The sequence below is a fragment of the Oncorhynchus mykiss genome, chromosome 21 (genome assembly GCF_057628025.1).
Source record: "Oncorhynchus mykiss isolate SJ-2025 chromosome 21, ASM5762802v1, whole genome shotgun sequence".
Classification (NCBI taxonomy): domain Eukaryota; kingdom Metazoa; phylum Chordata; class Actinopteri; order Salmoniformes; family Salmonidae; genus Oncorhynchus; species Oncorhynchus mykiss.
The window spans coordinates 54,449,077-54,455,000 of NC_143042.1; positions in this window are offsets into that span (position 1 = coordinate 54,449,077).

Here is a 5,924-nt window from a genome sequence, read left to right on the forward strand (position 1 = left end):
TACATATCCCAACCAGAAGCCATGGATTAAAGGCAACATCCGCAACGAGTTAAAGGCTAAAGCTGCCACTTTCAAGGAGCGGAATACTAATCCGGATGCTTTTAAGAAATCCCACTCCGACCTCCGACGAGCCATTAAACAGGCAAAGCGTCAATAAAAGACAAGATCAAATTACTATCCCCGTAGCACTCACATCTGCAGCTTTGAATTGCTTTGAAAGGCTGGTCATGGCTCACATCACTGCCATCATCCCAGACACCCTGGACCACTCCAATTCGCATAACGCCCCAACAGATACACAGATGATGCAATCTCCAATCTCCATTGCACTCCACACTGCTCTTTCCCACATGGACAAGAGGAACACCTATATGAGAATGCTGTTCATTGACTACAGCTCAGTGTTCAACACCATAGTGCCCTCCAAGCTCATCACTAAGCTAAGGACACTGGGACTGAACCCCTCCGTCTGCAACAGGATCCTGGACTTCCTGACGGGCCGCCCCCAGGTGGCGAGGCAACAACACATTCGCCACACTGATCCTCAAGACAGTGGTCCTTCAGGGGTGGGTGTTTAGTCCCCCTTCTGTACTCCCTGTTCACCCACGACTGTGTGGTCGTTCCTCGGTGTCCACATCACTAAGACATGAACATGGTCCACACACACCAACACAGTCATGAAGAGGGCACAACAACGTGCCTCTTCCCCATCAGGAGGCTGAAAAGATTTGGCCCTCAGATCCTCAAAATGTTATACAGCTGCACCATTGAGAACATCTTGACTGGCTGCATCACCGCTTGGTATGGAAACTGCTGGGCATCCGGCCGCAAGGCGCTACAGAGGGTTGTGCATACGGCCCAGTACATAACTGGGGCTGAGCTTCCTACCATCCAGGAATATACCAGGCGGTGTCAGAGGAAGGCCCTAGCCACCCAAGTCATGGACTGTTCTCTCTGCTACCACACGGCAAGCGGTACCGATGAACCTGTCTGGAATCAACAGGCCCCTGAACAGTTTCTATCCCCAAGTCATAAGACTATTAAATAGTTAAGCAAATAGATACCCAAACTATCTGCATTGACCCTATTTGCATTAACTCTTGTGACTCATCACATACACTGCTGCTACTGTTTACTATCTATCCTGTTGCCTAGTCACTTTACCCCTACCTATATGTACATATCTACCTAATTGACCTTGTATCCCTGCACATGGACTCAGTACAGCCAAGTTATCAAATAGCCCACCCATTTTTACCTACCTCATCCCCATACTGTTTTTATTTATTTACTTTTCTGCTCTTTTGCACACCAATATCTCTAGCTGTACATGACCATCTGATCATTTATCACTCCAGTGTTAATCTGCAAAATTATAATTATTCGCCTACCTCCTCATGCCTTTTGCACACAATGTATATAGACTCTCCTTTTTTTCTACTGTGTTATTGACTTGTTAATTGTTTACTCCATGTGTAACTCTGTTGTCTGTTCACACTGCTATACTTTATCTTGGCCAGGTCGCAGTTGCAAATGAGAACTTGTTCTCAACTAGCCTACCTGGTTAAATAAAGGTGAAATCTCTTCTCTGTCCTCTCTCCTCTCTCCTGCGTCCTCTCTCCTGCGTCCTCTCTCCTCTCTCCTGCGTCCTCGCTCCTCTGTCCTCTCTCCTGCGTCCTCTCTCCTCTCTCCTGCGTCCTCGCTCCTCTGTCCTCTCTCCTGCGTCCTGTCTCCTCTCTCCTGCGTCCTCGCTCCTCTGTCCTCTCTCCTGCGTCCTCTCTCCTGCATCCTCTCTCCTGCATCCTTTTTTAAAAAGGTCAAAGTTAATCAAGGAAAGTGAACGTGGGAGAGAAATGCTCTTGATTGAAACGAGACACAGTATATAAAGATCACCAAATACATTTCCTGTACATGTACAATGCATTCAGAAGGTTTCCTCCACTCGCACGTCATCAGGCAAATCATGTTTACAGGGGTGGATCCCAAAATAAATGTGGAACGTGATTAAAAACAAATGTAGCTAGTTGTGGCAGACATTTTCTAGATAAAATGATAAGTAGCATATTGATTTTTTTAATGTCTCTGCATGTTTTTCTCCTCTGACAAAACAACAGCTGACTCAAAGGGGGTGTGGCACTCAGGTAGGATACATATGACTGTCCTCGAGGAAAGGGGGCTATCGAAGAGGGGAGGACTCTCCTGTTCGCCTACTAACGAATTGACACACTCCTCAACCACTTATCAGTTTCCGGGTCACAGAGTGGAGAGGACGGACGAGAGAGGACGGACGAGAGATTGTGGTCTTTTGCCAAACTGAGAATCTCCCTTTGTCACCTCGCTGCCTGGAACTAGACCAACAGGTATCAATGGATAACTGACTGAACCACAGAGATTCCAAGGCTAAGGTGGGGACGAACTAATCTTAAAATAACACTGGCAACCAAACACACACACTGAGTGTGTGAGGAATGCTTCCGTGTGACAAGAAGAAACAAATAAACTGTCACTTCTATCTTTTTTCCACATTGATTCATATCCCATATTATAGACCCATATTATAGACCCCATATTATAGACCCATATTATAGACCCATATTATAGACCCATATTATAGACCCATATTATAGACCCATATTATAGATCCATATTATAGACCCCATATTATAGATCCATATTATAGACCCCATATTATAGACCCCATATTATAGATCCATATTATAGACCCCATATTATAGACCCATATTATAGACCCATATTATAGACCCATATTATAGACCCATATTATAGATCCATATTATAGACCCCATATTATAGACCCATATTATAGACCCATATTATAGACCCATATTATAGACCCATATTATAGACCCATATTATAGACCCATATTATAGACCCATATTATAGATCCATATTATAGACCCCATATTATAGACCCATATTATAGACCCATATTATAGACCCATATTATAGACCCCATATTATAGACCCATATTATAGACCCATATTATAGACCCCATATTATAGACCCCATATTATAGACCCCATATTATAGACCCCATATTATAGATCCATATTATAGACCCATATTATAGACCCATATTATAGACCCCATATTATAGACCCCATATTATAGACCCCATATTATAGATCCATATTATAGACCCATATTATAGACCCATATTATAGACCCCATATTATAGACCCCATATTATAGATCCATATTATAGACCCATATTATAGACCCATATTATAGACCCCATATTATAGATCCATATTATAGACCCATATTATAGACCCATATTATAGACCCCATATTATAGACCCCATATTATAGATCCATATTATAGACCCACATTATAGATCCATATTATAGACCCATATTATAGATCCATATTATAGACCCCATATTATAGACCCCATATTATAGATCCATATTATAGACCCATATTATAGACCCATATTATAGACCCCATATTATAGATCCATATTATAGACCCATATTATAGACCCATATTATAGACCCATATTATAGATCCATATTATAGACCCCATATTATAGACCCATATTATAGACCCATATTATAGACCCCATATTATAGATCCATATTATAGACTCATATTATAGACTCATATTATAGACCCATATTATAGACCCCATATTATAGATCCATATTATAGACCCATATTATAGACCCATATTATAGACCCATATTATAGACCCATATTATAGACCCATATTATAGATTCATATTATAGACCCCATATTATAGACCCATATTATAGACCCATATTATAGACCCATATTATAGATCCATATTATAGACCCATATTATAGACCCATATTATAGACCCATATTATAGACCCATATTATAGACCCCATATTATAGACCCCATATTATAGACTCATATTATAGACTCATATTATAGACCCATATTATAGACCCATATTATAGACCCATATTATAGACCCATATTATAGACCCATATTATAGACCCATATTATAGATCCATATTATAGACCCATATTAAAGACCCATATTATAGACCCATATTATAGACCCCATATTATAGACCCCATATTATAGACCCCATATTATAGACCCCATATTATAGACCCATATTATAGATCCATATTATAGACCCATATTATAGACCCATATTATAGACCCATATTATAGACCCCATATTATAGACCCATATTAAAGACCCATATTATAGACCCATATTAAAGACCCATATTATAGACCCATATTATAGACCCATATTATAGACCCATATTATAGACCCATATTATAGACTCATATTATAGACTCATATTATAGACTCATATTATAGACCCATATTATAGACTCATATTATAGACTCATATTATAGACCCATATGAACCTTTTGAAACGTACCAACAAACGGGTGCGACCATTTTACAGAGGTCCCTGCAGCGTAACGCTCAAACCGGTGTGATTAGAACGCTGATTTAGAACGTCCAGTTTCGACTGAGGCAAAACACTTATAGCGTTTCAGCGGGCCACACTGTTTTTTCACACAAACCTTTTTGCACAAACACAGTCTTTACAACGTTATGTCTTGAATGTGACCCGTTTCACAGAAGTAGCGACAGCGTAACACAATCATCCAAACCGTGAAATGTAGGCTACATTAGTCCTAGCGCTAACTGAGGAAAGACAAGCGCGGTCATATTTAGCTAACTAGGAATCCGACGACGGTTAGTTTGTGCACGCCCTCATGTTTGTTTTTGAGTCAACCAAAGATAAAAAAGGAAACCAGATGAGTTTGGTATGTTTGCAGTATTGCATGTTGAAGGAGGTGTGTTGTCTACGATCATTCACTTCCCGGGAAGTTTTACTCTGAAAGATGAGTGAACCATTCCTTCACCTCATTATAACATCTTTGGTCTCTGACTGACGTTTAAGGGACACCCAGAATGCATTGTAAAACGTCAAACAAAACACGGCGCCACACACACACCCGGGCAAATAACTTAGCATTAGCTCATTATAAATCAGTACAACCTTCAAAAAAAGTATTTTACACACATTGTAGGTGTCCATTGCATTCCAAGTATTGCCTAGGTTGTATGATTTGTCACCAATACTTGAAACGTGAATAAAACTGTAAATACTGTACATTATACTCCATGCATACATACTGTATGCTACAGTATAAACAACAACATGATATAAAGAAAATTTAAAAAAGCACTTACTCTGATAGGAACGCACACAGGTCCAGAGTTATCATTTGTAAGGAAAATAACAATGAAGGCAATGCGAGCGCCAGACAGAAAATGTGCCAGGGGGAAATGTTTGTGTAAGACTGCATACTTGATCTGGGGAAGTGCTTAGGCTCTCCTCGAATAGAGACGTTTGTCCGGCTCATTAAAGCCTCAAACATAAATTGTCCGCAACCGTGAAATGGACTTTCTTCTAACGTGAATTAATGAGGAGGCAGAAACACACCTCAATTCCAACTGTTGTTAGAAAAGAGAAACCTTGGTTAGAAAATAATTAGAAAGTGACAAGTTGAAACATAGCCTATAGATAATTAGCAGGCAGCGTGTCTTGGTTTGAGGACAACGCGGGTTAACTGTCCTGTTGTGTAACAATCACATTTTGGAACAGTGAGTGCATTCTGACATCACACACACACAAAAAAAAACTCATGCTGGGGTGACCGTTAGAGATATTGGGAACTCACACATGAAAAGGTCAAAGATCCATATTACAGACCCATATTCATCACCCATATTAAACACCCATATTATAGACCCATATTCATCACCCATATTAAACACCCATATTATAGGCCCATATTCATCACCCATATTAAACACCCATATTATATACCCATATTCATCCCCCATATTACAGACCCATATTCATCCCCCATATTATAGACCCATAT